The sequence below is a fragment of the Chrysoperla carnea genome, chromosome 2 (assembly GCF_905475395.1).
Source record: "Chrysoperla carnea chromosome 2, inChrCarn1.1, whole genome shotgun sequence".
NCBI lineage: Eukaryota > Metazoa > Arthropoda > Insecta > Neuroptera > Chrysopidae > Chrysoperla > Chrysoperla carnea.
The window spans coordinates 95,389,031-95,401,765 of NC_058338.1; the positions used below are offsets into that span (position 1 = coordinate 95,389,031).

The 12,735-nt window shown below is 30.8% G+C and overlaps 1 protein-coding gene across 2 annotated transcripts in view; it reads right to left on the bottom strand.

Moving 5' to 3' along the window:
• LOC123291787 (prothoracicostatic peptide) overlaps positions 1–12,735 on the bottom strand; it is a 29,447-nt gene that overhangs the window by 15,804 nt on the left and 908 nt on the right. The window lies entirely within an intron of this gene.

Sequence of the window (12,735 nt, forward strand, 5' to 3'; positions counted from 1 at the left end):
TTCTAGTAAGTTTGTTGTTGTTTTTTAGTTACGAGTACAGGATAGCCATGAGTTACGGTAGCCATGGAAGCGGAATTCCACACGGGTCGAGCTAGTATATATAATTCTTCACTAACGTAAAAGAGTCCGCCGTATAAGTCTATTCAAAGCAAACCATTTAAAGCAAAACAGTCCATTTAAAGCAAAATTCAGTTTTTTTTATTTTAAATTGAGGATAGTTTACTATAATTGCATTTGTCCAAAATTCAAATTTAACAGCGATTAAAAAATTTGAGTAAAGTACATATGAGTGAATTTTGGGGTTATTTTGCAATTTATGATACAAAAAAAAAAAAACTTTTAACAAAATGAAAACCAACTTCAATAGAAAAACTTTTCCAAAACAAAGTAATATGCACTAAAAAGTAAAAAAATAACGATAATATAATGTAGTTAAAATTATTGTTAGTTTTGCAGTCGGTGTCAGCCAAAGAAATAACTCTAACAGAACAGTTTGCAACATTAGCTTGGCTAACACCGACTCCAAAAATAACAATAATTTTAACTACATTATATTATCGTTATTTTTCTTACATTTTAGTGCATATTAATTTGTTTTGGAAAAGTTCTTCTTTTGAAGTCGGTTTTCTTTTTGTTAAAAGTTTTTTTATTTTTATTTTGTGATTTTTAGTGAATCTGAAATACACTTGTTTGTCACTAAATAAAGAATCATCGAAATCGGTTTACCCAGTCGAAAGAACTGAGGTAACACACATAAAAAAAATACAACCGAATTGAGAACCTCCTCCTTTTTTGTTTGAAGTCGGTTAAAAATGATGATGATTTTGTGTCAAATTGTTGCCATACAATCGTCATTTGAAAACAATAACTTTGATCAAATTGACGAAATATCTTTTTACAAATTCGAAATTTATTGTTTTAAAACAAATAGGGCAATTATTTTTGAAAACTACAATTTTTTATCTAGGTTTTTGTATTTTTTGGGTCAAAGTTAGTTTAGAAAATGTTTCAAAAAAATCAGAAACAAAAAACTTTGATTGATATTTTTGAATACATTTTTTGCAGTTTTTAAAACCATTTCGAGTGATTATTTTGAAAACTATGGTTCTGATCAATTTTTTAACAACATTTTTCTTTTCCTTGGGTCAAAATTAGTCTAAAAAGTGATTTTTGTCAAGATGGGAAACTAAAAACATTTCTCGAATTTTTGAATTTTTTTAAGGGGTTTTGAGTTTTTTTACCTCTTTTGTTTCCGGTTTTGATAAAAATAATCTTCTAAACTAATTTTGACCCAAGGAAAACAAGATTCTAGCTAAAAAATTCATCAGAGGCAAATGGATTCGAAAATGTCGAACAAAGTTCTTTACCAGAATTATAGTTAAAAAAAATTGTTTTCACTGATTGAAAAACAGTTATTTCGGACTTGATGTATCAGTCCGATTTCGGATTTCAACCAAAAAAGAAAAACAGATGACGTTAGTGCATCAATTTCTTAAAAATATTCGAAATTTGTCACTCAAATTATATTTGCAGTAAAGCTAATGCAACTACAGAGATTTTTTTGGAAGCGGGATAATGGCGCACCCTTATTTCTACCGTTGAATTTCGTAATCTATCACCATATGGGCCTTAAATTATGAAGAATCCTTATCTCATAATATCAAATTTCCATTTTTTTCTGGAAATATTATAAAAATGTTTTTTTTTACAAATTTCAAAACTTTGTCTCTAGAAAAGGAAACTTTTCCGACTATAAGTGTATTTAAAAATTATCCTTTTTTTTTAACGTTATGTACCCTTTTATTGACATCGTGTTGTTATCACTTAGGTCATTCTGTATAAAGATACATAAATTATCCTGTCTGTTGTAGATAATAGCATATGTAACATTTAAAAATTGAATTCAATTTATTTAAAGCTATCTATTATTCTAGAATTACTAGAAAAATAACAGAAGAGACTAGACGAGAGATAAAATAAAAAAATGTAATCATAAAATAAATGTAATAATTATATATGAAATCGATTTTAAAATACATTATTTTAAATAAAAAAGCAAACGAAAACAAACAATTGACTGAGTTAATTGTTGAAATACCACCGTATAGGAAGTGTTGTCAAATGTCAAACAAAGCCCATAGCGGCCTTAGTCTAGAAAGTATTTTCTAGAATTTTTTATCGTTTTTTGAGAATTTTCCACAAGACCACTAGTTTTGTAGAAAATGGACACTAAAGTTCAGTCCTAATTTGCGCCCTCATGCATAAACTGTGATGTTTACGAAAAAATGTTTCAAACAAAAGTTGTTAATTTTTGTAAAAGAAATATTTATTTTTTCTATTTGTAACAGTTTACGACAGAGGTCCCACGGACCCAAGACCTTGATCTATGTTGCTGATTTACCAACTCGAACTTATTCTTTACATTTTGAGCATCTTTAAAAAATTTCAGCTTAATATCTGTTTTCTTTTTTAATCCCCGAAACCAAAAAGGGGTGTTATAAGTTTGATCGCCATATGTGTCTGTCTGTCTGTGGCATCGCAGCGCCTAAACGTATGAACCGATTTTGTTTCGCCTGAAAGGTAAGTGAATGGGGAGTACTCTTAGGGTTCCGTACCCGGAACAACTAAAAACTAGGCGATGATCCTCAAAATCGGTTCAGTTTGAAGGCTCTAAGGAAGAGATCATTTAATAAAGAGTGTTCTTAGATAAGTTTCAAGTGCGAGCTTAGAGTTCCGCACCTGAAAAATTTCTTGGGGGTTTTTTAAATTTTGTAAATTTCACTTGTGAGTTATCATGTTGGCAGACAGACAGAAAGACAGTCTATCGGAAATGGACTCTTGAATGGAAGTGATTCTATGAACATCTATAACAAGGTTTTGTTCGTATCATCAATATTTCTAAGCGTTACAAACTTGGGACTAAACTTAGTATACCTTAATATATATTACATATATACCGGGTATGATAAAAAAAATTGAAATTTATTACTTATTTGTCACTATTTAATTACAATTAATTTTTTATGTAGAGAAAGCTTTAAAAAAAATAGAGCTTTTAAAAAAAGATAGCTTTAAAATACTACTATCATAGTAATAAATCTGTGAAGTTGATTAATTCGTTTTATATACGCTTTTTTAAATCGATAAATTGATTTTAAAAGACAGTTATTGCTGTTATTGACTGCCACTTGTTTACAAGATTACGAGAGTTGGAAAAACTGTAAAAGTTCTATTACCCTATAATCCAATTAATCTACTACATAGACCAAATGTTAAAATTGATAAAATTGCTATCAGAAAACAAAAAATGTGTTGTATCCTTGTGTGCGTAGTCATGGTAGGGACAATAAAATCGATACCAGCGCTTTAAGTGAAAAATTTTGGCATAAAAGGGGGCTGTTATGACTAACTTGCAATTCTTTACATGTTATAGTAAATGTCAAATTAAAATTATTGAAAAACACGAATTAATTAAACTGAATGCATTAAAAATTATGAAAATAATAAATCAAATTGCACAAATATTATTTTTCAAATGTAAATTATCATAATTATTTATTTAAATTTGTGAGACAATAATATTAAATTTTCAATTTAAGTCATAAATGCAATCCATACAATTATATATGTATCCATACAATTCTATAATTAAAGTAGTGTATTGTTACCATGGAAACGCCTCCAATAAAACTCACACGCGGTGCGAATAGAAAAAACAAGCAAAGAAGCATAGTGTTTGCGGCTAATCAATGGCTTGCGATTAAAAAAAATTTGGAAAACGGTTGACCCTGCAGGTCATCCCTATAACTTCCGCTAAGTATTGAATCATAACGTGTAAAAAATTTTATCTATTCTGATGTTATATCCACTCGCATTTTATTGTAATTAGATGTGATCTTAGACTACAATCTAAATTTTTTTAAATTTTCAAATCGCGATAACTTTAGAATGAATAAACCGATTTTCACGCGGTTGGTGACATTCGAAGCAGTTTTTGAAGCTTCTTGAAGAATCTTTAAGTTTCAATTGGCAGAACAAAAAATTTTGAGGTTATTCCGAAAAAACGCTTTTTTGGGTTTTCTTTCGTCAACGATAACTCACGAACGAATCAACCGATTTTGACCGGACTGGTGGTGATCGACGTGGATTTTTGATGTTGAGAGCTAATTAGTTTTTGGAATTGATCGATACAGCCGTTTAAAAGTTATTAAAAAAAAAAACAATTAAAAAATTTTTTTTTGCAGTTTTGTAATCTATCGGTTCGAATCGGTCCAAATAGGCCTCAAAATTTAAGTTTGGTCAAGCCCTTTCGAATATCACCAACTGCGATCAAATCGGACAAGCCGTTCAAAAGTTATGAGAGGTTTACACACACACACACACACACACACGCACACTCATACATACATACAGCCATACAGACATCCTCGCGAAAGTAGTCAGGGAAGCTTCCTGACACCTTAAAACGTCGAGATCTGATGAAAACTCGATTTTGGCAAAACGGGGTGAAAACAATAACTTCACTTTAAATGGAAAAGTTCTAGATCTGAAAAAAACCTATCGATTGACGTCTAGTAAGTACGCTTTAGACGCGTGGGTGCCGACAAAACTTGAAAGAATGAGCGAAAATAGTCGTTTTTAAATTAGTTTATAACTTTTTTCTTTTTTCGAAAAAAACTGCGTGAAAACTTTGCTCTTGGTCGAAGGATTATGGTAGAGCGGTTTTTTCGATGTCTAAGCTTCTTCTAACATGATCTTTTAATAGCAAGTGAAATTTTATAATTTTTGATATTGGAATCGAGCTACGAAAACGGGATTTTTTTTGGATGGTTTTTCGCTGTAAGAAGTGAAACTCGTAGAGCTCTGAACCTTGTACACGTTACCATTAAATACTTACTTTACATTAAAAAGACATATGCAATTGTTATCTTTCGTGAAACGACGGCTATAATCCCGTTAAAATCAAGTGTTTCTGCGTCTCTGATAGTAATTTTGTCTGGAGTTCAACTGCTATTTTGATTTTTAAGGGATTTAAATTTGTAAATCAAATTTGTAAAATTTCATAAATTTAACAGTATTTCAACATTAACATGTATTTAGCCAACTAATGCAATGGTAAATCGAAAATTAGGGGACGGCAGTTGCTCTGATTGTCCTTATCAAGGTACGTCCGTATTTTCGTATTTGCAATACTATAAGGTACCTAATTTAAATTAGGCTCTAAAACAATATCATCACAACTTACTCTTTACGCACACATGCGCTTGGTCGGTGTAAACGTTACGGTATTGGTCCGCAGTCACTCGCGCTGCCATCTTGTAAGTGACGAACGAGGTTTTATTAACGAATGAAGTAATATGTTACTGTCTAGTTTTATAATTTTTCGTCCTAAGAAATGGTAAGTTTTTTTTTCATATACAGGGTGGGCCTTTTTAATATACACCTAAATATATCGTTTTGTAGTAAACCAATAAAAAAAATAGCTTAAACAAAAATCGCGAAAAAAATGGTTTAGATGAAAAATTTTAGTTTTTTTATGAGACTCAACTTTCTAATTTAAAATGTTATTCTATTTCTTACCGTTTATGATTGGCTATGGTGGCGTTGGATGATAAATTGGCTATTACAGTAGCCCATAGTACCAGGTCTAATCTGATGTCAGAACATGATGTTGTCCATCAAACTCTGCAACTTTTTATTTAAACACAATACTCCAAATTTTATGGAATACATTCTACATTCTTGAACGATATGTATAAAACAGTTTTAGTATGAAATGGTCATCATATTCATCGAAACTCAGGCCCGTGCGCAAGGGAGGAGTTTTGGGGGCCATTGAGAATCTGTCCACATAAAATTTGAACTAAGAATATACACCTGTAAATTTGAGATCGGTACATAGAGGCATAGGTACTTTGTCGTCGAGTACTTCAAATAGAAATCCTGGATCTTGGCGAGGCTATCGAAGTAGTTGATGCTGCGAAATATGATATGATTCAAAGAAGATAAAAAAGGAAAGGCTGGAGAAGAGCTCAGGAAAATTTTCAAAACCATGAGCGATATCTGCGATGAATACGACATAGAAGTGCGGAAGCCAAGGCTCGTGTTAGAACAGACTCAACGCTCGAAAGATTATAGATCGAATTTTGAAATATCGCAATATTTTATCAAATTTAGCATGTCTCTTTCTCAATAAAATGAAAAATTTAGTAGAAACTTTTACTCGACTTTTTGAACTAGATTATTTAATTTTGTACGATGATTTCCGTGGCATCTAGGTCGACGAAGTTAAACTTTTTCGAAAACACATTGCCGGACAGTATGCCAAAAACTCAACCGAAGCACTCGATATTTGAAATAAAGATGCGTTTCTGAATGTTTAGTAAATGCTTTGCTTTCTGGCAGTTTTGCCTGTGGCAACATCGACGAATGAACGCTCCTTTTCAACCTCGCGTTGTCTCAAAACATACCTTAGATCGAAAGTGTTTGAAGATCGGCTAAACGGTTTAGTCTACGCTCAATATACATCGCAATGTAGAGGATCGCTGCAGACAGAGTTTTGGAAAAGTTTTTTTCTGTACCTCCCAGAATTAACTTCAATAGTGACTGAATATCACATTTGACCTAATTTAATGTTTTCTTACTCGAAAAAAGAATTTTTTGTTTTTATTGACTTTATGACCTAACATGGTGAATGGAAGTTTGAACTCCTCGCTTGGACATTTCATGCGCACGGGCCTGTACGAAAACCATTGCATTTAAAAGTTAATAGATCGTATTATTTATTAAATAGAATTTTTTCTTTTGTATTCTTTTTTATTTTTGGTTGATAATTTGGTGATATGTGATTGAATCTTTTCCATGCATTTGTAAATCCTTTTGATTTACAAAGTTTTCTCAATGATATAAAATTACACGAAATCTAATGATATTTATTTTTGCAATTTATATAAATATCATATTTTATTTTGTTTTGAATTTGGTTTAATGAACTGACTAAGGTGTTATAAACTTATAAAGGTTAAATAAAAGTAACAATCGTGTATTTTTATTCGTGTATTTATAAATTTATTTCTAATAAAGAAACCGAATACTTTATAATACTTCTAATGTTTCAATATTTATTATTTACAAATGATCAAAAAATAAACTTTCTCGTTTTAAATACTAGGTGTCTTTTTTAAGTTGAAAAAAAAATTTTATCGATAACAAGTGAAAACAAACAATTGACTGAGTTAATTGTTGAAATACCATGCATAGTCAGTGTTGATTTCTATATGACATTACACATACAAACATGTGACACATACATAACTGATAATCAAGTATAAGTACATATTAAAAAATTTCCGCCTAATTGGCGCCCTCACGAGTAAACAGTGATGTTTACGAAAAAATGTTCCAAACAAAAGTTGTTTAATTTTTGATAAGGAACATTTTTTTACATTTAAACTTTTGTTCTATCTCTAACGGTTTACAAGATGGGTCCTACGGACCCAAGACCCAATTGACCTATGATGCTCATTTACGAACTTGACCTCACTTTTTCCGTCCTGAGTACGCTGTAAAAATTTCAGCTCGATATCTTTTTTCGTTTTTGAGTTATCGTGTCCACAGACGGACGGACGGACGGACGGACAACCGGAAATGAACTAATTAGGTGATTTTATGAAGACCTATGACAAAATTTTTTTCCTAGCATCATTATTTTTAAGCGTTACAAACTTGGGGCCAAACTTAATATACTATGTATATTTCATATATACATGGTATAAAAATGCTTCAAACGAATATAGGCGCACATCTTACGCAGACATTAAACTTGACTAAGATTTTCAAACTCAATGAAAAGCACACCTTACCCAAAACCTCTTAATCGATAGATGAAAACTTTAAATTAGAAAAAATTCGTAGCGAAGGAGTTGCGTCAGCTAAGCGAATTCCCTCAGAGAGTGAAAAATAACACATTTTTCTAAAAATCGAATATTGCATTTTTATTTTTCAAGAATTTTTATTTCGAAAACTAAACGTTTAGAGAAAAAAACCTATGAAATACCGAAATCCTTCTTGTCACCAAATTTAATTCAAATCGGACTCAAATTGCGACCGCTAGAGAGTTTAAATATATATATAAATTTTTAACCATGGTCATTTTTGACATCTAGTAGGTAGGTTCGATGAACATTTGAATAAATTTTATCGAAATTCCACCATCAGTACAAAAGCAATAGCTCCATTTCCCTTGACAATTCGCTAACAATTGTCATTGGTTAAGAAAGTAACATTTTTTGTTCGAAATATTTTTCTGCAAACCGTACAGTTTTAGACAAAAACGGACTGAAAAGTTTTAACCAAAATTATTATTTCGTATAATTGTTTCTGCAAAATCTATAGACACTCTTCGGAAAAATTTTTCCCATAAACCCAATAAAAGTGGTTTGTTTTTCTATAGAGACCAGTTTTGTTCAAATTGAATGAACAAATGCACAAAATGATAGATTTCTCTATCAATTACTGTGTAAACTATTGGTTTTACAAAAAATTTGTTACAACAAAAATTGTTAGCGTATTTATAAAGAACAACTTTCTAATTTCAAGCATTCATCGAATGTTTATCAGTTATGAATCAGAGTGAGGTTTTAATTGAACCTTAAACTTCGAATTCGATGCCGGTATACAAAATGTGTCCCTTTAAAACTAATAATTTTTGTTTGAAGCGTTTTCCTCGATTAAATTGATTTATCAATTTCAAGTGACACTCTGTAAATTGAGAAGATGAAAGTATTAAATATCCATTTTCCTCTATATTGTTTGATTTTAAAGTGATTGGTTTTATTTTGATTGAAGTCTGTTTTGTGGTAAAAAAGAAAACTTCAAATGATTTTGTGTCATAGTTTATCTATACTTACACGATGCAATTGGAAAATACATTACGAAATACAACTAGGTTAGGTTAGGTTATATTGGCTGTCCACGAAGGACACAGTCAGGCTATAGAACCGAATGTGATACCATATATGTGTTTTACCATCTTTCCGCTGATAATTTTATTTATCAGCTCCTAAATTTCACAGGCTGAGTGCACCTCCTTCATGCATAAATCATGCACTACACCAGCCCATCACAACTATTAATTAAATTAATTCTGTTGCGACGGCGGGAATCAAACCCGCTACCCTATGCATACCGTGTACGGCATTGGTTACGCCTTAACCAACTGAGCTAATAGGGCGACAAATACAACTAAGTTCAAGAAATTATAGGGTGTCGGGCGAATAAACGATCAAACTTTAAAGACTAATTTTAAGCGTAAAATGTTTATTATGCTTTTTCTAAAGACGCATATTTAAGGCATTACGAGCCAAAAATAATCGAGTAAAGAAAGGAGGGGTTCAAATTTTTTTCATCATGTTAGGTCATAAAATCAATGAAAACAACAAATTTTTTTTCGAGTACAACAACATTTTATTATGTCAAAATGTGATTTTCAATAATTTAACTCTGCGAAATATAGAAAAAAAAGAGTTTTCCAAAATTTTTGAGTAAGACTAAACCGTTTATTCAATCTTTGACATTATCGGTCTAAGGCAGGGCTTCTTAAACTTTTGTAATTCACGACCCCATTTATGATTGCGAGTTTCTTGACGACCCCATACAAATATAAAAAAAAAATAAATTAATATTTTTTGATGATTTATTTATTAGGTAACAATATACATATACATATGAAAATATATAAGTTTAGAATTCGTTTTGAAACATACAAAAATCTAAAATTAAAAATTGCACAAAAAATTATAAAATTGTATTTATTATAGTTTCAAAAATAAAAGTGTAAGTTAAAAATTTAATGAGATGGATGTGCCTGTTTTTTATTGCATAACAAATCAAATCTTGGTGGAATGTTTGAAACTGCTGGACGTAAAACCTCTTCAACATTTTTTATCGCTGAACGATATTGGAATTTAATATGTGTTAAAGCTGTTTCTTCAGCATTAATACCTAGAAATTTTGTTGATAATTATTTCTCGGGATTATTTCGGCTTTTAGAGATTGACAAAAATAAATTTATATTTTTTATTAATTCCAATAACATTTCATAATTCATAGTAAATGTTATTCAAGTTATTATAATACTCTTAATAGAAATGCAGGTACAAACAATCTTTCCGAACTAGAAGATTTTATGATATATTTATCTACGATAATTGTTATTTTATCTTTATAACAATAATTTTACAAGTTAAAAAACATTTTCTGTTAAATTGTGTTCTTACCTCTCGCGACCCCAGAATTTTGCTACGCGACCCCAAATGGGGTCGCGACCCATAGTTTAAGAAGCCCTGGTCTAAGGTATGTTTTGAGACGATGCAAGCTTTAAAAAGTGCGTTTATTCATCGCTATTGTCATGGGTAACACTGCTGTAAGAGAATACTTCATTACAAATATCAAGTCCTTCGAATGAATCTTTAGACGTACCATCCGGCAAAGCGTTTTCACCTAAGTTTAACTTCCGTAATCCAGATATCACGGAAATCATCTTACAAAATAGTACGGTTCCATAGTATTGAGTATGGTTCAAAAAGTTCATCACAGGTGTCTTCTTCAAAGTTTTTATTTATTTCATTTATAATTATTAATATTTGAGAAAGTAGTTGTAAGTAGCATTTTTTCACGAATCTAGTGTCTGGAGAGGCAAAAATATTGCTTCAAGAGAATTAGAAACAATTAAAAAAAATTTTTTTAAATTGTTTTTTATTAATTTTACAAATATAAATGGTTTTTCTAAATTATAAATTTAAACGCCAGTGACATCGTGACGTCAACACATCGTTTTTAACAACACCACCGCGCGGAAAAATTATAAAATAACATGCAAAATGATAAATGGTTTGTTTCTAAACTTGCTTTCAATATATTATAACGTAATTTTTGAATAGAAACAAGCTGAAAAATGTGATTTTAGCTCACTTTCCGATTCCGATTGGCTCACTGCCACAATGGGTGTAAATACGTCACTACCCTTTCTTTTATTAAAAAATTTAACTATTTTTATTAATAAATAGCAGATACCCGACCGCTTTGCTGAGCAATTTCTACTTCAAAAACAAAGACTACCGCGTTATAGCCCTCAGTTTCCTTACCCTTGCTTTTCCTCCCTTTTGTTCACAATTTTATGGATTTTAACTTTTTTGAAAAATAAAATTTTGTCCATGATACTCGCTGGTATTCATCTAACTTTCTATAGATGAAATAATTTTTAAAATCGGTTAAGTAGTTAATTCAAAAGTTTCATATAAACTTTCATCTTCTATCCCCCCTTCCCCCTTGAAGAATTTTGAAAATAGTAATACAGGAAACTTTTCTTTTGAACCATGTTCATATATCATTTTTTACATTTCCAACTTCAAAATTGACTGAGTTTCATACAAACTTCCAACATTTGTTTTAGCCTCTTAAGGAATTAATTTCCGAAAATTCTTTCTTAGTGCACACTTCCGCAACTTAAGGAACGTTTGTCAAAATTCCATGCTACTTGAGCCAGCGGTTTCAGCTATTTGAGCCTCGAGTTAGTCAGTCAGTTTCTTCTTTTATATATACAGATAGCAGTTACCCACCGGCTTCGCTAGGCAATTGCAATTTTAAATACAAAAAATATTTCGTTATAAACTTCACTTCATTTGCCATCACTTTTTTCCGCTCGTTGGTTTTAATTTTTCGCACCCGCTACTTCACTGGACGTGCCGCCCAGATTAATTGGAGTGATTGATTTTTTCCTTTCTTGATTAGTGTAATATTTATTTTTATGGAAAGAAAAATTGGATGGCAATTTTAATATTTAAAATATGAATAAGGAAACATAGTGTTCGTGAGAGGAAAGAAAAAATTAATTATAAAACCGTAAGTCTTAGTAGTTCTGTATCAAATATTCTTTCTAAGATAATTGATTTTGTAAGAAAAACAAAATTTTCGTACAAAAATTTCCGATATCATAACGCTTGTGAGAATAATAATTATTTTTTGAATATTGAATATATTGTATATCAAAAGAACCTTGGTAACATTATAACATATGTATATACGTTCATCTATATTTGTCTATAAAATTATTAACATGGAGTTCCCATATACAAAATTCACATCCCCTGTGTAACCCCTTAGTCGACGAATTACTAAAAATCTCTTCTTAGTGCTCCCTTACGTTACTTAAGGAACGTGTGTACAAATTATCATGCTTCTCGACCCAGTGGTTTCAGTTGTATATATATATATATATATATATATATATATATATATATATATATATATATATATATATATCCCATATGGGGTGACCGAGCATTTTGCCGAAGACCGAACCTTGGGCGATCCTCGGTTACCGTTATTTGCCGAAGTTCGGCTAATACCGTGGCGCCAGAGACAATTTTCTCTATAGAGAGTATACTCGAGTCACGGCTGCCGTTCGTATGCCTAACCTTACTTATATTACCATGATTTTACTAGTAGAAATAAACATACTGTGAGAGCTGTGCAGTTTAAAAACATTTGAAATATTTTTTTTTAAACATATGTGATAAATAAACATTGTTTGTCCTTATTGGACTCAGTCTTACTAACAAATTTTAACATAGTCCTACTACTTTTATACTACTACTTTTTGATTCTCTTGGTTCTATTGTTAAAGTATTATGGTATTATGCATAAGTTGAACTTATAAATTTTTTTGAAACCGTA